Below are 23,779 nucleotides of genomic sequence, written 5' to 3' on the forward strand. Positions count from 1 at the left end.
TTAATCCTTCACGTACAGATCCTTATATCAACTCTTTTTGGGTAGAGTTTTCCCCTTTACAGCTTTCAACAAATCTCTATTTTTAAAATAGGTTATCCTACAGATTTCTGATAGTTCAGACACTTCTTTCACAAACATCCAAATGTCAGAATTCATCTTCTGTTGGACTATCCATCTACCTCCTTTGCACAGCTTGCCCAGGTGAAACTTAAAAGACTCCCACTAATCTGGCCAGAGAGTGAGCCTAAAGGGTTAATGGATAAAAACTCACTGGCCCCTAAAACAATATGTTCTCTTACTTCATCATGTAAAATGATTATGGGTTAGTCCCTCTAGTACTATCTGCTTTTAACAACCCCCAAATGATCAAGGTATAGTAGCATCACGTTATGGTCTGTGTGGATCCACAAAGTTTAACTTCTTTCCTTTCCTTGAGCTGTTTCAAGAAACTTCAAAGAAAAGCTTGGGCCTGCTGCAGCTGAGTGAAGCAGAGGTATCAAAAGTATGTCATTCATGATTTGTGCTAAGCTTTATCCATATATGGAAGGGTCTCTCATCTTTATTAATACTGAATATCATTTCCTAGGTTCTGACATGTCACTCAGAGGACAGAAGAACCCTGTCTTGAAGGTTCTGACATGTCACTCAGAGGACAGAAGAGCCCTGTCTTGACAGGAGTCAGGGAATACATTAGAACCACCTCTAAGTAAGGGACTGGCCTCCAACTATCTCTCACAGATGCTGCAGTGCACTATGAAGATGCAAAAAAGAAACTGGGCCTATCACTTCTCAGGCCATGGAATGAACCTATTATCCAATTACCTTAAGAAGAATAATGAATCCCCTGACACCTATCTTCCCCCTTTCCCCGCTGTCAAGCAGTTTCTATCCTAGCCTTGTATTTGCTAAAAAAGAATATTCATTTATTCCTCTGCAGGGGGCTAAACACTTGTAGTCATGTCCCTGTCTTTAATTTCCAAAGCAACATATTTGTTTGGCTACACTTTTATTCCTTAGATTATGATAATTGCAGCTTTCTAGTAGACTAAAAGTGTGTTAACTACATGACGCTTATGAAGTGAATTTAAATCACTAATATTAATTTTAAAGCACTTTACTATATTAAGAAATAAAACACAGAGTGAACTGCAAAAATATTTACAGAAAATAGCAGCCTTACCTACAATACACCACTTCCCTCCACCTCCCAGCTATACCTATTCTGTAACTCCTCTCACCTAACATGTACTTGTCACCATCCTTTACCTCATCTTATCCTTTCAGATTTCTTTATATTCAGCAAATAACACACCTGCATAGTTTAGACCTGTAATAAACCTTCACAACTACATCAGCATCTCACTGCTGAACGTCTTCAGCTTCAAAGCAACCTCATTCTACCTTACTCTTTTTTCCTACCTACAGACCTGTTTGGAATCTCTTTATCCCCAAAAAGCATCATCAAAAATGCTAACATTCTAATAACTTAGCTAAAACTTAATACATTTAATTTAATTTGTATAAGAGAAATCTGTATCCATCCATCCATCCATCCATCTATCCACAACCCCCTTTCCCATTTTTGCACATGGGGTCTGGGTAATAATATAAGCATATCAGAGGAATTCCTTTATTATGCCTCAGCAAATATACAAGAAACCATAATTATGGGTGATCTAAACATCATCTGCAAAACTGCTGACAGTAACCCCATTAACAATGCTATAAATCTATACTGTTTTACCCAAATGATCTCCTCCTTAGCCAGGTATAATACATTTAGTAATACAAAATCCACCATTGATTGGGTGCTCACTAATACACCAGGCAAGGTCATCTTGTCTGGCTCCCTTCCTACCTTCTCCATAAGAGACAGAAGTAGCATACAGTAACAGCTCCACTACAACCAGAAGCACCATCTATCCACTTACATCGAAGAAAGCTTTGTGTCAAATCTCAAACCTGTTAAATGGAGCATTTTACAAAAACTACATCTAGATGAGAATGTTGTAATATTTAACAACTATTTCTAAATATATCAAATACTCAAGCTCCAGTAAGAACTAAAAGAATCAAGGCAAACCCAGCTCCTTTACTGACTAGACAAACTAAATAACTTAAGAAACTGAGAGATACAGCTTGGAAAATCTAGAACCATAACAAATCCAAGTCCAACCTACAAAAATGCAAATCCCTCAGAAGAATCTCCAAACAAAAAATCAAACCTGACAAGAAATACTATTACAAAACCTGCAGTCAATAAATGTAACAACCCCAAATTCTTCTGGTCGTTAATTTATCAGCTACTCAATTATGGCACCATCACCCAATCAACTCCCTCAGTAAACCCTTAGTATGAAAACACTGCCACCTAATTCAATACCCACTTCACAGAATCTACACAATGCCATAAATCAATCTCATTCAATTTCATACCCACATTCTCCACAAAAAATTCTATTCATAAGTTAACAAGTAATAGTCTAGCGGCCCTTGTGGATCATTTTAAGTCTAGCCAATTTCTCTTGCAAAGGTGAGAAACAAACCCTGTACCTTGTCACTGTGAAGTAAACACTTTAACCATTATAGTCAAATTAAAACTTACCACCATTGCCCCTGATGACCTACTAGGAGAATACCTCAAAGTCAAACTAATTTATCAAATAAGGCTATGTTCCTTCTATATGGAAAAATATACTACCGCTACATATATGAGGCAACTCCACAGACCTTTCAAATGAGGACCCATAGCCATCCTTCCCACTTCAGGAAAAATACTTGAAAAATGTGTCCAAACACAAATTATTAACTGTCTAAAAAAATAACCTGATATCACCTGCCCAGTATGAGTTCTGCCCCCCACCACAGTACCAACAAAGCCCTCCTTAACTTTCTAATAGGCATTAGTTGAACAGAAACAGCAACAACTTAGTATCTGCAGTGTTTATTGACCTCTGAAAATCTTTAGATACTGTCTCCAGAAATAAATTATTAAACAAACTGGGTTCCCAGGGCCTACAGTCAGCATGTTTCTCCTGGTTTGTTAGCCACTTAGCCTTCAGACAACAGGCTGTCAAATGGCAAAACTACATCTCTCCTTTCCTACTCATATCTGTGGGAGTCCCTCAAGGATCCATTTTGGGTCATCTCCTTTTCAACATACTCGTAAATGACTTAAACTTTGCTAGTTAGCACACAATCATAATCCAGTACAAAAATGACTCAACCCTCATCTGCTCAGCCAAAAATATAAACGATCTTCAAGTGGTAACTCAGGAATTCCTTACATTAATTGAGTCATAACCGTCAGATTCACATTTACTTTTTAACACCAAAAAACCCAAGATTATCCTATTTACCCCAAAATATGCATCCACTGAGAAAACCGCTTTGACTTTAACCTCCACAAATAACACCATAATGAACAAGCATCCCACACTAAGCTTCTAGGTATCATCATTGACAAAAACATGACATTTGACCGGTTTACCTTCAAATGTTTGGAGGCCACATCTGAGACACTGCTTCCGCAAACTGCGAATCGCGAAGTTCGAAAATTGCGAAAACCAAATCGCCAAATTACAAAACCTCGCCCCCTTTTTGACCCATGGTAGCACTCGTTTTGGTGGTGGAGTGATTGGGAATGTCAAAGTTCAATATTCATACAACATTTTGGGATGTCGGCGTAATGGAATTCGGCTAAATGTTTCACGTATACGGCCATTCGGAAATGTGCCCTCGCACAAATGAATGTATACCCATTTGATCACCACATAAGAGTCAATAAAAAAAACATCGGACAACCTTTACAGAGCCAAACTATTCCTTCCAACAGTGCAAGGAAATTAATTTCCTCAACTTTCCTACTCTCGAATCTTCTGTATGAATCTCCCATATTATATATAAATCTACAAATAACCCAAACCAATCTCCTTGAACAACATTATAACAAAGTAGTGAAACATGCATCAAACCTACCTTATAAAACCCAGAACTATCTAGCTCCCAGACAACTATACTGGACAAGATTACCATATTAACTCTATCCCAGCTAGCCACCACCCATAACCTTATCTACAAACCAGAAAAATTATCCTAGTCCCTACACACCAACCAGAACTCTTTGACCACTTGATAGATCTTTATGTTAGAATTTTTAGACATGAGTGAGAATGGCACTTTGAAGCATTTAGATATGCTGCCATTTTTTTATCTAAAATATATTTTCCATGTTGAACTTGTAGTTACATGGCCATTACAGGAGACAGGATGGTACAAAGTTTCTAACTAAAAGCAAGGATACAGCACATTATACTATGTCATGAGCTCAGCCTACTCTATGATGTATTTACAAATATTTACATTATAAGACAAACTGGAAATGACCGGTCGTGCTAGTCCAGAGCAACAATGGAGTACCAGAATTCATTTCCTGTTACCAGACCAGATGAAAACATGACATTATAGCTTGTTTCCAGAAAATAAAGAGATGTAAACGTAAGGTAGGATGATAACCTGGAGCACTTCCACATTTGGGTGACTACAAGCAAGACTCACAAACACATGCTGGCTAATTGCAGAACCCCTTCCATGATACCCAGTGCTCATCAGTTCTATCTAAAAACCTTTTGTATTCAGATGAATTTCATCATTCGCAGTAATTTTAATAATCCATTTATAAAATGAATGACATACACTGATGAAAATAAATATGCATATTCTTATATTTCATCAGTGCCAGCTCACTTGACCAAATAGTCCTATAAATCTACTTAACTTAGTCATCAGCAATGTGCCATTGTTCTGTACACATTCAGTTATCCCATCACTGATCAAGTCTGACCTCTTCCTTGTGGTCTTTGTCAGCGGATTCCACCCTACCATGCTCATAAAACTACTATCTTTAAGAATCTCTCAAAAGCAAACTGGTTGCAGTTACCTGACAACTTGAGGTGTTTTAGAGCCTACCTTTGCTTGATAAATCTGTGTCCAACACTACTGTATTTACACAGAGCTTCTATTCTCACCATAATAAGTGCATCAAGGCATTAGTGGCAGTCTGCCATAAACACAACATCAAATTTTGGAAGAAATCCCTATAACACATTCTTGTTATAAAAGGAAAACACTTTTCACCATCATAAATACCCTGCAAACCTTACAGTCTAGATCTAAACTCAAGATATTAAATAAACGGCATAGAAATAAAATCAACTCCACCAAAAACTACATATGAGCTGAAATTAGCCGCCACTATCAAAGACAAGCATATGTCTTTATTTAACTGCTTTATAAATCTTAGTGAAAATGCCAGCAGTGCACCAAGATAATTCATAACAGTATTACCCATGCAAACCATGAGGACATAGCCAGCATATTAGCTGACAAATTCTGCACAAAGTTCTCCACCTCACTACTGACTCTTTCTCCCGTACATAGCTATTTATTCCTCACTCAGAAATTACCTCCAAACTAGTCCTAAAAACTCTTTTGGAGATAAAAACAATTAACACTATTGCTTCACAGACCAACTCTGAAAGCTTTTCAACCTTATACCCTCTAATAGACTTGTGTCTGAGGCTTGGGGAACAGCTGTGGTCATCCCAGTTTATAAGAGTGGCCCCACTACTGATACAATTAATTACAACCAATAAACCTGAAGAGCCTCATCTGCAGAACAGTGGAACACATAATTATTCACCTAAAAATAAAGACTTTGGCAGCCTAAAATCCCTTGACCCAATCAAGTTTAAGTTCATGAAGGACACTCAAACTTGTGAACTTCTTTGAAAATGTCAATAAGGCTTTGAATGAGGGGAAAATTGCACACACAGTGTGCCTTGATCTGTCTGAGGTCTTAGACACAATAGAATGCTCTGGTATCATTGACAAATGGATCTAGCTAAATGTAAATCCATGTGTTACCCACTGGACAGTAAACTGGATCACAGACAGAATTTCTAAATTCAAGATTAGGGTCATCCTATCTGCCCAAAAGGTTGTTAGCTGTGGGGTCCCCTCAGGGATCTGTACTGGGACTGCTTCTATTAGGTCTCTGTTTCTCTGATATTCGAATATTCCTGGTAACTCAAGTTTTTAAATTAACTGCAAAGTGTGAGCTTTCTTCAACTGTTCCAAAGACTCTGGGATCATATAAGATGGTCTATCATGTAAAAATACATGGTTTCAAGACCATTGTCTATGGCTAAAGGCAAAGCGTGTAACATTGCATCCTTCAGTAACCACCAGCACCTTTGCACCTATCATACAGAAGAAACCCTAAAAATTGATTCACTTATCAGGGATCTGGGCACTTTCATAGATAACAAACTTTCCTTGAATTACCATGTCTCTATGATCATTTGAAAATCCTTCTGCCTAGTTCACCTGATTACCAAATGTATATCTTCTAGATTCAGGAATGGTATTATTCTGTTCTATAACTCCCTTTTTAGACCTAAAATTGAATACAATGCCCTCTTTGGCATGTATTTGATGTGATCCATGGTGGAAGCCCACAGTGCTTGCTACTTAAGAAAATCAGTGGTTTGAGTTCCATGTCTTGTGTGGATGCCTTAAAGCTGTATCCCTATTCTCAACCACATACAAACTCCTGTATGGCAACTCCTGCCTAGCTTACAAAGCTAGAACTGACCCTGTCCTGTGTGACCTTCTACACATTCACAAAACATATAACATCGCCCTCACCTTCACTAGAGGCCTAAACTTCCATCACAGCAGAAAAAGAACCTGCTTGAGGTATATATTCCTCTCTCAAAGGGTTCCTCTACTCTGGAGCACTCATCTTTTCATATTTAATAAAGCAGTTTCTTAACCCTCTTAAAACAGTACCTGGATAAATGGTTGGATGTTCCCAAATACATCTTAGGTCTGACCCTCCCCAAGTGCTCATGGAAAGGGATAACATTCAGTGGGTATTGCATCAACTAGATTACATATGATTCTCTTAGATCAATTGTCTAACGTGTGAACCTATAACCAATGGGCATTTATAATCAAAGCCTATTAAAGACAACAATTTATAAATGTTTTCCAAGGGTTTAAGTAGCTCAACTGTATTATAAGTACAAATATACTGTATGTAATGACTCTAAAGAGCAGAATATAGCATTATGCTTCACATCAATTTGGGTTACAGCTTTTGTAGAAAAATATTGGTTAAAAAGAAGTGTTTGCCTTAGCTGCATAGAAATTTTATATTCAATATTACTTGAAAATTGGAAATTTGCACAGAAATTAATGATTGCTGGTAATAAATGTCCAAATGCTCAAAACACACTGTTGTATGCTAAAACAAAATAGAATTTAATGTAAAGCTTTCGGGTTAACACCCTTCAACAGTACATAACTTCAAGTGCATTACAAAATTTCATAAATAGGGTAACCATTAAAACACATGATCCAGCCAGCTTAACAAAGTTGTCCATCAATTAAATATTTAAAGGGAAACCTCTATAATAGTTTTTCATTAGTTTCCATAGAACGTCCTATAGCTGTGTAATGCTGTAGTGTAATAAACTAGTTAGGCAGGAGTTCTAATCCCAGACATGGCAATTGTGTGTGTGTGTGTGTGTGTGTGTGTGTGTGTGTGTGTGTGTGTGTGTGTGTGTGTGTGTGTGTATTTGTGAGTGTGTGCCACTGTCTGTATAGGGAACAATGCCTTTTTAGGCTAGTTACACACACTACAATTCAAATGCCCCACTTTGCCAAGGTTGCTGATGTAATTCACTGTGAAATACACATTTGGGAAAGGTATAGCCCAGTAATCTCTGTGGTGCATCTTATAACAGCGTAATGATGTAGTGTGATATAGTACTTTGGTAGGGGTACTAGTCCCACACATAGTAAGTGTGGATGTTTGTGTGTGTGTTTCTTTGTCTGTGTAGGGGGCAATGCTTTTTAGGCTAGTCACACTCACTACAAATGACATGCCATACTTTGGCAAGGCTGCTGATGTCATTCACTGTGCAATACACCTTTGGGAAAGGTGTAGCCCAGTAATCTCCGTGTCACATCCTATAACTGCGTAATGCTGTAGTGTGATAAACTAGTTAGGTAGGAGTTCTAATCCCAGACATAGCAACTGGGTGTGTTTGTGTGTCCCTGTCTTTGTAGGGAGCAATGCTTTTTAGGCTAGTCACACTCACTATAATTTAGATGCCATACGTTGGCAAGGGAGCTGATGTCATTCACTGTGAAATATACCTTTGGGGAAAGGTATAGCGCAGTAATCTCCATGGCACATCCTATAACTGCATGATGCTGTAGTGTAATAAGCTAGTCAGGTAGGCATTCTAATCCCAGATATGGTAACTGTGTGTGTGTTTGTGTCTCTGTGTAGAGAGCAATGCTTTTTAGGCTAGTCACACTCACTACAATTCTACAATTCATATGCCCTACTTTGGCAAGACTGCTGTCATTCACTGTCAAATATACCTTTGGGAAAGGTGTAGCCCAGTAATCTCCAAGGTGCATCCTATAACTGCGTAATGCTGTAGTGTGATAAATTAGTTAGGTAGGAGTTCTAATCCCAGACATGGCAACTGTGTGTGTGTGTGTGTGTGTGTGTGTGTGTGTGTGTGTGTGTGTGTGTGTGTGTGTGTGTGTGTGTGTGTGTGTGTGTGTGTGTTCCTGTCTGTGTAGGGAGCAATGCTTTTTAGGCTAGTCACACTCACTACAAATTAAATGCCCTACTTTGGCAAGGTTGCTGATGTCATTCACTGTGAAATACACCTTTGAGAAAGGAGTATTCCAGTAATCTCCATGGTGCATCCTATAAATGTGTAATGATGTAGTATAATAAACTAGTTAGGTATGAGTTCTAATCCCAGGCATAGCAGGTGTGTGTGTCTGTGTTTGTCATTTGTATCCTGTGGGGAGGTGACTGTGTGTGTGTAACAACTGGACTCATTGTGGAGTGGATTTTGCAGATTTCTTATATGTCAACCTTACAAGGATAACAGATGTGAAATAGGCGAGAGGCTGGGGTGGCAATCCATACCCCTACATGTGACATTAAGGCCTGCTGAACAAAGTTAGCAACCTTTGTATTACACAGAGAACACTCTCAACCCATGTCTCATACACAAACACACTTGTCTAGGCAACAACAGCTATGTTGGTAGTACCCTGCATATTGCCCACAGATAGTAACCATGGTGTGATTGCAGTGGATGACAGACGGCATGGTACCATGTCCACCAGTACAATATGTACATACATGCAGACAGTGTACCTTCACTATTCTCCCCACTGGACACCTGCAACAACGTTGGTGCCATCAAATGTGACCCACAAAGGACATACCATGCTTTATACACATGCCCTGTATGGAATACCTGTATCATGCTATCAATGTAAGTGCAGGGTCAACCTGTTGTCTATTACCTGTTCCCAGCACATGAGGCCAGGACAGGCACATCTGATTATAACAATCTGTGTACACAACATGGGTCAGACACCCAAGGTGCAGTTCCACATGTCACTGTACATGCATGTGGGACATGTGCACATCTCAGACAGCATCCATGTCATGGACTAAAGAACACATACATGGAAAACATTGAGCAGCAATGACCACACACAATAGTTACCCAGGTGACTGGATAGTGAATACAGTACCCACCTGTGTGGTCCAATCCACACACTACACCCCTGAGCCACACTGCAGACCCATTGTCATGTGGCCTGATGCCAAGGTATACCCTTCACCTAGCCTTGTATAGCCTTCTGGCACAGTAAACCACCACACACCCGTGAAGCAATGCATGCATGCATGTCGGTACTGGCACCCTGTGCCTGTGTGTGTGGTGTATCATGCTTCTGACCACATTCACACTCACTACAACCCCCCATTGGCATGCTGTCTGATGTCAGACACTTCCATATAACCTTTTCCCATATAACCTCCGGATAACCCATGTGGTGCATGTGATACCTGCACAGTACTGTATTTTGCCAAACTAGTGAGGAAGTGTACTCCTGACCCTGCCAAGTATGTCAATGTCTGTGAGTCTCTGATAGAGTGTGGCTGTGTTGACGCTGACACCTGTTCATGTGGACAGGCACATGTACTACACCTACCGTATCGCTTCCATATCACTGTTGCAGATGTCACTCACCATCACATACGTTTGGAGAGCTCCTCAACATGTAAGCTATGTGGCACATCCAATAACTGCATAGACATGTGATAGCAATACATAGTCAGTCAGGAGTTTGATACCCTGTACTGGTAGGTATGTGACACAAACATGCTTAGGTTTTACTCTCCCACCCCCTCCCTGACTTACTTTGTCTCTGTCTGCCTCTCTCACTCCATCTCTGGTGGATGTGGAGGACTACACCTGCTTTGTTTAGGCAGCAGCATGTGTTTTGTAAGTGATGATCATGATCAGCTGATGGCCTCTGCACGAATTGCAGACCTTCTATAGCTGATTGCATGTGGAACAGCTGTGGTAACATTCCCATAGCCAATTGCATGGAAACACACTCCAATATCTAGGAACATCATGCTGGTGTTGGGCCTTTTCATTCACTGTGAGCAGGACCTAGACCTGGTGTTTGGCAAACAGCATCACAGATGGATTGAGGATTTACCTCTAACAACATACACTGTGGAAACAGGCCAACACACAGGAGGGGGATGTACCAACACACAGGAGGGGGATGTACCTGACATGACAACAGAATGTAAGTGTTGCTAGTCTACATTTGGAGAAATGTCAGTTTAACAGGGTGTGTGTGGATATGGCTGGTCTACATGTTTTAATACCTGTCATGACAGTCTATGTTTCTGAGGAAACCCCCATCTGTAGGGTCATCTGCAGACTGGGCAGTGTGTGGTGCTTTTTGTTTTTTGTGTTACTCACAGATTAACTATCTTAGAAATGCAGAAGCATAGTCTGACGATTGCAGTCAGTACATGGTGACAGCCATGAGAGTTACTGACTTCACATCCCTCATAAGACATATGTCACAACAAACCCTCTTACAACAGTATATGTATGAGGTTATCACAGCAACATGTCAATATTGGCCCTGTGTTTGTGCCTCCAGCCACAACGCTGTCAACCTTTGTACATATGTCATGCAGTAAGAGGTGCATATGTTCTGTACACCATAATTTATTGACATCATAGCTGATAACAAGCCAGTGAGATATCAGACTGCTACACATGTTATGTATAGTAGGGGGTATATTTGAGGATATAACCTGGGCATTCTGTGGTTGTGTGTACTTATGGCATTTGTATACAGTGTGTGTATTGTGAATATGTACCTTGGCCTGTATACAGACTGTGGGAGATGTCATTGCTCTTGGTCCTGTTCTATCTGATGTTACATGGTGCTCCATTGTATGTTACCCTATTGGCTTACATGTTTGTAGGGCCAAACACACACACATGTCCCATACCACAGACAGGCATCAGACCACACTATGTAGTGGCCCAGTATATGTAGGGTTAGTATGTGAGTGCCACATATGAGGATGGTGTTGATCAGATATTCCGTATACTGTAATATTATGCTAGCTTACCATATGTGGCTTTGGCTGTGTTCACATTGGTTGTGGTTATGCACTTTCACACAGGTGTCTGTTACTCTGTGCTGTGACATGCCTGTAGAGCCTGCTATATATGAAGGTACATGTGTATTCCCCCATAAGAAATGTAGGCCAGTGTTGTGGCAGTCTGCCTGTAGCTTGCACAGTGCTTTGTTACATGCCTAGCAGATTAGTGTACTTACCCAATGTGATGTTATGTCCAGATACTTGCCAGATGTACTGCTGCCAGGCCACCATAACAGTCATGTATGTCAAACAAAGCAGCGGGATGCTGTACAGATGTATGTCACTAACTAGTAGGTAGTATGTGGCCATGTCACCTCTGTACCAGTAGTTATTATGTGTCAAGACATACAGGGGTGTGTGGATGCATAACCTATGGGGGCAAATGTATACCGGTTTTTACGTGATATACCCATCTACATGGCTGTTAACATCCACATTATAAGGCCTGGTCCACGTTTTGCACTAATGGGTTCTGTGTATACCTCTGGACTGACTAGGGTGCGTCAGACTGTCCACATTTACTGGCCATATCTCTGCTGTAGTCCATAGGAACATTACTGTGCTAGCAGTGGTACTGTACTATGAAGTCCTTAGGATGTCTGTCAGCAGCCAATGGTGCACATGTTAAAAGCAGATGTGACCTCCCACACACAACATGTCTCTGAAGACAACCCCTATTACTGTAGCAATAGTCTACATATATACCTGCAATATATACCTGACATCCCCTTGCACTAAGAGGTTGGGACTATTGGGGCTGAGGTAGGGCTCCACTCCATGTTCAGAACATATGGTGAACATATATATATATATATATAAAATTATCCATATATCTATATAGATATATACACATATACATATTGACATACATATATGGATATGTATATATATATATATATATATATATATATATATATATATATATATATATATATATATATATATAAACAGACATTTGCATATACACAGCAATATATGTCTACGCATATACAGATAGAGATACATATGCACATATACTTATGGATATCTACATATATATTGACAGTAATAGGTATATGAGAATAGATATGTATGCACATATAGTTATAGATATCTACATATATACGTACATAAATAGGCATATCTGTACACATAGGATGTGCATACGTATATATATATATATATATATATATATATATATATATATATATATATCTATGGGTCAACTACCGTAGATCTAAATTACACTATTTCAAAATATGATAGTAGTGTCCCACTAACGAGAAAGTACACTTCAACAAAAGTGCACTTTGGCGAAAGTCACTAGAACGAACAAAGGATTAGGGCTAGGGTTATGGATAGTGGATAGCTAGTAGGGCTATCCACTATCCTTAACCCAAGCCCTAACCCTAAGGTCCATGACTACCACACCACAGTGCAAGAAGTTGTATTTCCTCCACTGAGCAGTAGTTACGGACCTATTTTCTGTACTGTGGTGTGGTAGCCACGGACCTTAGGGTTAGGGCTTGGGTTAAGGATAGTGGATAATCCAAGCCCTAACCCTAAGGTCCGTGACTACTGCCCCACAGTGCAGGAAATTGTATTTCATCCACTGAGTAGTAGTTATGGACCTATTTCCTGTACTGTGGTGCGGTAGTCACCGACCTTAGGGTTAGAGCTTGGGTTAAGGATAGTGGATAGCCCTACTAGCTATCCACTATCCTTAACCCAAGCCATAACCCTAAGGTCCATCACTACCATGGCATAGTGCAGGAAATGTCCCATTCGACTTGGTGACTTTCGCGAAAATGCACTTTTGTTGAAGTGCACTTTCGCATTAGTGGGACACTACTATCGTATTTCAAAATAGTGTAATTTTGATCTACGGTAGTAGACCCATATATATATATATATATATATATATATATATATATATATATATATATATATGTACATATGAAGAGATGTACACATGGCCATATATATGTTGCACTATACAGATGTGTATACAGACATATGTATGAATATACATGTGTATGTACATGTATACATATATCAACCTATTATATGTATATAGCCATATTCCCGTCATGTGTAAGCCTCACGATTGTGTATACCCTCCCAGATGTATCTCACTGTATGTATCTGTTATGTGTACATTATGATAAAACAACATATGTGATGCAACAGTTATATTAATAACAAGTACTATAAAATTGTGGAAGTAAAGGCAATTGTTCAATACTAATTAATATGTGTATTGACAGATATATTGGAAAAACAACAGCTGTCTTCACAGTGGTCATGGCGTAGTGGCTAATTGTTGTGACTATAGTGTACAGGTTTCTGGATTCAAGACCTGCAAGGGCTGTTCATTTTGTTGCTGGACAGAACAAGGGCTGTCGGATACAGAGTGGTTAAGGTAGTTTTAAGCAGCTTTAAGTGTGTTCGCGTGGGTTTGTGTGAAGCTAAGCGGTGCTAAGCTATGGGTAAACGTACGGGCTCCCTTCACTTACCAGTGCGCAAATCAGCTTAGCTGTTATATTGCAGCAATATTGATACCTGCTAAGCATGGCTTAGTCCTGGCAACCAGTTCACACCACCCAGTCTGATAACATAGCAGGGTAATGACATCTGTAATAAATGTATGTAATGCCATGTACAATACATGTGCCTATGTGCTGTCATTACAGTAGCAGGGGGTGTGAATGTCATGTCTGGGACACAGACATATATGAGGCCTGTACAGCACTGTTATCCATGTGAAGTTGCTACATACAGAGGTAGTAGCCCAGAGTACATGCTGTCACTCTAGCATGTAGTGCATCATGGCAGTACTACTGTTGACAGTACTTACCCAGGCAAGAGTAGAGTGCTAAATGTAGTACTGACAACAGGCACACCTGCAGGCATAGCTGGACTCTGAGGCCTCCTTGTTGTATCCCTGGTGTGTGAGCTGTGTCACAGTATATAACCCATACTGGGCAATGATCCGAAATGTGGAATGTAACTGTAGACTACCGACATGTGGAATGTAACTGTAGACTACCATCTGTACAGCACATGTTAGTGAGGGCTTCTGACATGTAGTTATGCCATACATATTGTTGTCAAATGTCTATCTATCAACACATTCATCCTACTGCATAGCTACTTGCCAAACTGATGACTGTCAGTACTTGTACATATGTGCAGATGGCAGGTATCCAGCTGGAATATGTACAGGCAACCTAAGCTTGATTGACACTGACATATTTGTCCAGCTGTGCAAGAACTGACACATATAGGCGATAACACCCTGTACACACCACATTCCACGGGTACCTCCACTACACCACAGTCAACAGAATATGCTTGGGTACAGGTCTCCATCACAGACACTAACCATGTGTTGTAATGCATGTTGCATACATGTCAATTTGATCACCTCAGTGGCCATGTGCAGGAGGCACCTGGAGGATTGGCTGATGCATGTCACTCTCACCCTGAGGGTCACCACAGTAGTCCCTGTTGATAGATTGCCTGCTGCCACATGGCAGGTGGCAGGATACCACTGTACACACAACCCCTCCACAGCCCATCTCTCCTTGGACAATAGCTAGGTACACAGCTATGACCACCTGCAGCGATGCACCCCAATACTAACACATGTCTATGTGTGCATGACTGACTATAGCAGTGTGTGTGTGTGTTAACACACCTGTACTTGGGAATTCCATGAGGGCTTTCACAACCACCGCAACAACCATTGCCATAGTCAGTTGTGACTGCTGTTGTATGGGATATTACATGTACTCTGTAAAGCTCCTCTCCATACCGGCTACATGAGCCTTGCAGTACCAGCACAACAGTGTTGTACAAATGGGTTGATAGGCATGGGGTACCCATTGTGTTCTGGCAAGTGTGTGCATGTGTGCATGTCTGTATATCTGTAGGGTACATCATTCCGAGTCCACATACTCCTATTACAATCCCCATGCCACACATTAGTACAGATAGTGTTGTTGCTGCCCATAGGTGAGGCATGACAATGCAACACCCTACTACGTGTGTGTGTCATGTGGATTAGATGCATATCCCTGTAGTACCACTGTTGGGTTATGCAATGGGCTGTATCGCAGTCGTGGCCAATGTGTGATGGTGGGTATGTCAGAGTGTCATCATGGGTTTCAGGGAGTACAATATCCACTGGGGGATGTGGTTGCTGTGCACACTGTCATTACACCAAGGTACACCCGGTATATGTCCCATGTACCATGTTATGGTTACCACTGTCACCATCAATCATACAGGTAGCTGATACCACAATCCAAGCCAGTTATGCATGTGCTTTGTGCAGCCTACCTGTAACACATTGGACACATATTCAAGTTAGTTAGCAGCAATAGGCCCAGGTCTTGCAGATGTGTGTATGCTTGTTATGTGTCTGTTAATGTGTATATGAAGGCATGTCACACTATGTATTGTCCATATACACCCATTACATCCCCATTAGCATACTGTACATGTCTGGGGATGTTCTGTATGTAACATGTAAGCTGGAATATACCTCACCTTAAACTCTGTGTGGTGTGTGCAATGAAAGCCACACACTTCAGTATCACTACATACCAAGGTAGGGGTCTAGTCCCAGTGTTGCCAAGTAAGAGTGTGCGTGTATGTGGATGGGTCTACATCAGGTTGCAGATCATATATATATATATATATATATATATATATATATGTATGTATATACACATATGCATACCTATATATGGGGTACATTCAGACATCAGGTCCACAATTTCACAACTGCTTTCTGCACAGCTGCACTGTTCTGTCTTGCTACAACACAGACAGGTGTCACATATGGATGCAGCCTGACATTGGGGGGTATATTTAGGGCCAGATTGCAGGTAACTCTATTACACACCTATGACATTCCTGCATGCTACAATACAGGTTCACCTGAGTATCCTGCAAGAGGTGGGCTATGGAACCCACGTGTCCAGCATTATGGCATTACTTCCACCACCAGCTATTGGCCACAGTAATATACATACTTCCCATTACACAACACACACTAAGATGGCTTACATCTTATCAGTCAGTGCTGCTCTGCACAGTTGACGGGTATGGCCCACTACCCACAAGGACAGGCCCTATTGTCCTTAGCAGTTGCTCAGCTGAACATTACAACAACAACACCTGATGGCACATATAAATCAGTCCACATCATCTATCCCATTATTATGGATCAAGTACTACAGTCAATTACATGCATATATACTTCATATACCTGTTCTGGGAATGATGCATCTTCTGGATAGTTTGTTGTATTTTTTTTTCTTGTGTTTGTTTTTGCATTTCAATCACTCTGTCTCTCTCTTTCAGTCTCCCACCAGTAAATGGATTGAGCTGCTTTGAATAGATTGCAGCATAGATTTTGTAGGTAATGCACATGATCAGGTGATGGCCTCTACACCAATCGGTGTCCTCCACTTGCTACCTGCATGCAGCATGCTGTGTAGCACTTCCAATTACCACTGTCATGGCAACCAACTACTATAAATCCCTACATCATGTGGATGTGGTCCCTTTCCCTTTCCTGTATGGTGGACATCCTTCCTGTGTGTGGGCAGCAGTGTTACAGACAGCAGGTAGCTATACCTCTTACAAGAAACCTGCACACTCAGGCCAGCTACATATTTGTAGGCGGTACCAGATCTACAGACAGAGTGTGAGTAGTGCTGTTGTATGCATTGTATAGCACCAGTGTTACAGGGTTTGTGTGTATATACTAGTTTAACTTGGAATACAATATGTCTGCATAGCTCACAACTGTGGGCCTATCCACTTGATGGCCAGAGGTGTGGCTATTATGTTTTGTCTGTCCACCACACAGGTCTTGTGTCAGATATATCACTGGCAGTGTGTGTGTTGAGTGCTAGCAGTACATGGCAGCATCCATGTCTGTTTCTAACTTCATATTCCTGACTAAGGGTATGTTGCAGACTATCCTGTAACACCAGTGACTTGCTTAGTGTATGACAACAGTATTTCACACATGGGCCCATGTTCCAACCTCTGACCTCCACCTGCATACCAGGCTTTGTACATATGACATGCTGTGAGTGGTTATGTAGTGGGCTATATGTCATGCTGCCATTCCTGCCATCAGTCCACTGCAGCTGTGACCCCCACACATATTATGGGGTTGGGTCCATATATGTATGGGCTTCATCTACACAATACATGTGTGCCCTTTTGCATTCCAGAGGCCAGTGTATGTAACAGTGGTGTATGGCCCTTTATTATTCAGTCTATGGGGGGGATGCACCATAACTAACCTAGGCTGTTACAACATATGGGAGTATCAGGGGTAAGCTGCCTTAAGGTATCTGGATGTACATTGCCATACAATTCACCTTGGGTAAATGCAGGCCTACTGCTTCCTGCCATACAGATTATTCTGTTTGTCAGTGTGATTGTGATGGTGTCAGTTATGCCTTGTTATGTAACAGATACATCACATTGTGTCAGCTGAGGTCTTTGCCCCCTAGAGATTGTGTACAGAGTGTAGTTAGAGGCTGTTGGACTATACATCTGCATTACTTACTGTTGATTGAATGTTATCCTGTGGCACAGTCTGTCTTTATTATTGTACTACATGAAGGCCTCAGCCTGAACCTCAACATATGTAAACCTTTCCAGACTACTGTATAAATATAACTGTTTCTCAGTTGCATTTCTCTGCTTTATATGTATGTCAGAGTCTAAACAGCTATATGACGTGGCATATACAACTGTAATAGTATATAAATAAAGCTTTCCCATGTATGCAAACCTGTGTGTGGTGTTATATCCTTTGACCTCTCTGTGGGTATATGTTGCAGGCAACAATTGTCATTTGTATGAGTGGCTCATACAGTGTCCAGTTGGTAAGGTGGCAACTGTAGGCATAGTGGCTGTTCCGTAATATGTGCACCTTCTACATATGTATCTTCCTATACATATCTCTATGTGTGTATGTGTAGTCACATCTCTCTCTCTCTCTCTCTGTATATATATATATATATATATATATATATATATATATATATATATATATATATATATATATGTGTGTGTGTGTGTGTGTGTGTGTGTGTGTGTGTGTGTGTATCAGCATATATGTCTCTGTGTATCTTAGGAATGTTGATTGCTTCCACATTGTACATTCCCTATGGTAGCCAGACTGTACTGCATGACATGTTACTGATACCAGCCTGACATCATACAGGTGGGATGGAGAACTGTTAACATCTTGTGCCCATATTGTGTCTGGTCCAGGTTATGGGATTTGCAACAGTTGGTATTGTATTGCAGAACAGACATGTTTGGCTGTGGGGGGGAGAATATCTATACATACAAGACGTATGATGTTTGGGCCCCCTCACTCCCATTAGTGGTGCATGTGGCCATATATGTTTTTATGTTCTCTTTTATATCTATAGATATATGTCTGTATATACCTATATAGATATATGTTTATGCTTACATATATACACTGCTGTATATATATATATATATATATATATATATATATATATATATATATATACATATAGATGTGAGATATATATCTATAGATGTATGCCTATGTATGTATATATATATATATATATATATATATATATATATATATATATATATATATATATATATATATATATATATCCACATATATAGATATGGTATACCTATTTAGTTATAAATATATATACACACACATGCATACAGCTACATATTTAAATACATTTCCTCTAATGTTGAATGACTGTGCTGGATGATATGTTTGTGAAAACATCAGGGTGATGTATATCTGATATGGCTTAGTGGTAAACCACTTTGGCTATGGTGTGCAGCGTCCTGGTTTCAAGACTTGCAGATGTTTTTTATTTTGTCGCTGGGCAGAACAAGGGCTGTCGGATACAGAGTGGTTAAAGCACTTTTAAGCAGTTTTAAGTGGGTTTGCGCGGGTTTGCGTGGAGGTAAGCACTGCTAACTTGCGGTTACAGTTTCTTATACTCAGTTAGCTCCGAAATAGCTTAACCTGCATAGGCATTGCTTACCGCTGCGCAAACAAGCTTAAACCAGCTTACTGCTGCTTAAAAGTGCTTATTCCCATCTACACCCGTGCTAATTTCTTTAAAAGAAAAGAAAAAAAGGGTTGATATGAAAGTGGTTAAAAAGGGGCACAAAGAGGAAAAGACAGTAGGGGAAATAGCTAGGTTTGTGCAGGAGGGTTTAGTGAAGGTGCATAGCTGCCCATTTCCTCTACAGTAACAGCTGTGCATATACACTGAATTTGGAGGTAGATTTGTTCACTCAAACCCCTGAGAGAGAAGTGAGGGCAACAATAATATGTTGTGATGCCACTTAGACCATATAACATGTGTCCAGTGGACATGTGTGTGAAATGGACAGCTATGTATGGGGTGATTTTTTTTTTTTTTTGGAAACAGATTGCCCTTTTGTTTTTTTTAAGGTGAGAGTGGGATGTTGGGGAGGGATAGTAGGTATATTTGGGGAGGTAGGTTGGGTAGGTTAACAGACAAGACAAACAAGATGCATACAGGGATGGTATATGACACATGTGGGGTTAAACACCTTGATGGGAGGGGTGTTGGGAAATCGAAAGCCCATGAGCCCCCTAGTGGAAAGAGTAGGACTGAGGTCCCCACCCATGGGCAGTCACCACTGCACCTTCGCAGCCCCAAAGATGGCTGTACTGGGGGCTGAGTCAGAGAGCCAGGCCAACCCTCTAGTCACAACATGTGGCTCTTGAGCTGGCGTAGCAGATCTCCAAACTGCTGATTGAGCTTGCTACACACCAGGACCCGGACCTGATGACGGCTGACCGGTTCCTGTCTGTGCCTGCTCCTAGGGGGCTGAGCCCCATCTCCCTGAGGTGGTTCCACCCAAAGGTGGTGCAGGACCAATGGACGAGGAGGTCCCGGGTTGGGCCCCAGACATGCTGGTGCCCGGTGCCACGGCCAGCTGATGCGGGACAGGTGGGTCCGCTGGGACCCACATTCCCATACGTGCTATGGTGTTTATGGTTTATCAACACATGTGGGTTAATAATAGAAACACATTCTGGGATTAGGTATAACAGCATGCATAGATATTCCCATTAACCCAGACACCAGATATGGAACAGTTGCATGTGTGTGTGTGTGTGTGTGTGTGTGTGTGTGTGTGTGTGTGTGTGTGTGTGTGTGTGTGTGTGTGTAGAAACTCCACACAGAAGGAGACATGCAATGTAAAAACTAAAATGGTAAGCCAAAACTGTGTGCAGGTTAAAGAATGGCACCATGCCACCAATATTAACCTGCTGAAAATATTTCAACCATTATGCACATGCATAGAAACAGAGTCTCCTCACTTTGAATGCATTCAATTATCAAACAATAAGGACATATGTTCCTACAAATGACATGGACTAAACTGCATGCAGCAGCAGTCCTAGAAGCCCATATGTAACACCTCCTGCCACAGGAATTTTCAGCTTAATCAGTCATATAAGTTTTCTCCTGTAGTTCACATTACACATTTAAATGTGAATGATAAATGCCCATAATTCCTCCCCTTATCTATACAAGGGCAAAGGATTGATCCACTGTGTTTCCAAAGTCATGATAGAAACCACATTTCTCCTTCTCAATCATGAGGCTCATCTATCACACAAAGCCTCTTACCACACAAGGAGGCTTGGTATACCTGTCTATGATTGAATTGTTTATAACATACCACTGTTCAGTCTGCCATACCTGAGTTATATTATTCCTTCTATGCCACATTGAAAAGTTAATGTTATGCACATACCTGTCCATCTCTTTTTGCACAGACTCTGGCCATGTCTTGACCACATGCAGGTGAACCGGGACATATTTAGACTATTGCCCTCTTCAACCTTTAGTGACTTATAACACTTTTATACAGGATTTCCTAGACAGTTATATTATGTAGCATAGTGTGTGTAACAGTGATCAGTGATACCTTATTATTCAGAGTGACTGCAACACTAACTATGCCATACAATACCAAAGTAAACAGTACCAGTACAGGGTATCACTCTTATTTTTCTGGGCACAGTGTTTGTATCTGACGTACCTGTGGGAGCAATGTTTGTTAGCACTACCTGACTGTTGCCACACAAAGTACCAGTTTTACATTAGTATTATGCACTTACATCTCCCTCTGTTACTGTACACACTCTGGTCACATCTTGACAACATGGGGGTGTAGATGGGACATACTTGGCTTATTACTCTCATAACAGTTTAGGCAGTTGCTAGAGTGACTGGTTTGTTCTTATAGATTTGTGACAATCAATTGTATTTTTTGTTTGCAGCCTATACATCTGGGATCATCCCACTGATTTCCCAGGGGGACACAGTGACAGGCAGCAGATATGGGCCAATATACTGGACATTCTGGACATATCTGTACAGTTGTGGGGTATGATTCTGTATACAAACTACTACCACTCCCAGGATTTGAACCATGGCTGTGTGTACTAAAAATAAAACAGTTCACGTCTCACTTGTGTGTGCTGTTTGGAGTTTGTTGTCCATCTTTTCACTGATATCTGTCTATGTCTCTCCCAGCTGTACTAGCTGACCTCTGGGGGTTACACCAGTCATATACAGACATTCCTACACATTTTTAATTTATGTTGCACAGTGTAGGTAACAGTGTTTAATACAACAGTACTATTAAGTAATTGCAAATCTATATTACCATATGATACCAGAGTAAACACATGCAGTCCAGCAGTTAGACCCTCATTGTCAGGCTATTATGCTTTCATTTGCATACAACCTATATGGAACTCTTCCTGCCATATTCTCTGGTGTATGCAGTACTTGCCTTATACAATACAGGTTTTATACAGGCAATTGACTTACTAATACAGTTAGATTTATTTCCTATGACAGTACATGCAAGAGTATTACTAAGCTGCCTCACCACAACCTCTCCAAGCGACAGCCATGGGCCTCCTGGTTCACAACCCTCTCACTTGCCGCTGTGATGGACATAAGTGGAATATTTAGCCATACCTATACATAATATACATGACCTGGCAATTATTAAGCAGGTCGTGGAGTGATACCTATACACTACTGGGACCTCCTGTCATCCTAGTCTCTTGAATACATTGATCCAAGAGATCCCCCTTTCACCGCTTCAGGTCAGCATAGTGATGCCTGACCTGATCACCAGTTTGGGGTATGCCAGTGGCACTGGTGAGGTCACGGGCGAGATGGTCCCAGGCTTCTGCTTTATATTGGGAACCCTGGTACTGGCCCTGCAGCAGTCTCTGCTGATGGTCTTTGACAAGGAGTCCTGCCATGACTCTGGACTCCCAGATGCCCCAGCGCTGTGCCCGAAAGTACACTTCCTCTCTCATTCCTGACATGCTGGCTACAAGGGGAAGCTATAACCAGTTATGAGATGTATTCCCACCTGTTGGGTTTGAGTAGGGCCAATTTCCCACACTTTGCCATGATGGGACCGTTTTGAAAAGTCTAATCTATGAGCAAACCTGCTTACCTAAGGTTGATATTGTTTAAAGGGGTATACCACTGGGCAAATTGAGTTAGCTGGTCTACACATTGCTTACACCTATTAAGCTGGCCTGTGCAATGCTTAGCAGCAGTCCTAGAAGCCCATATGTAACACCTCCTGCCACAGGAATTTTCAGCTTAATCATATAAGTTTTCTCCAGGATCACAAAACACATTTAAATGTGAATGATAAATGCCCATAATTCCTCCTTATCTATACAAGGGCAAAGGATTGATCCACTGTGTTTCCAAAGTCATGATAGAAACCACATTTCTCCTTCTCAATCAGAGGCTCATCTATCACCCCTCTTTCCCAACACACACAAGGCTTGGTGTGCTGTCTATGATTGAACTCACCCTGTCCCCATTTGTGAACATGGGGACCACCATTCAGTCTGCCATACCTGAGTTATATTATTCCTTCTATGCCACATTGAAAGTCTCATTAATGATAACATGTCAACAACATTCAGTACCTTCAGAACTTCTTGCTGGATTTGACCACTCACAGCCTTACCATTGGAGACCTGCTTGATCCATCGTGACCTCATTTGCAAAGTCCAGTATCATTAACTGCTTCAAGCCCTGAAGAGCATGCATGCAGATTAAAGTT

This window comes from Protopterus annectens, chromosome 6.part0 (genome assembly GCF_019279795.1).
Source record: "Protopterus annectens isolate FY-2018-M chromosome 6.part0, PAN1.0, whole genome shotgun sequence".
Taxonomy (NCBI): Eukaryota; Metazoa; Chordata; order Ceratodontiformes; family Protopteridae; genus Protopterus; species Protopterus annectens.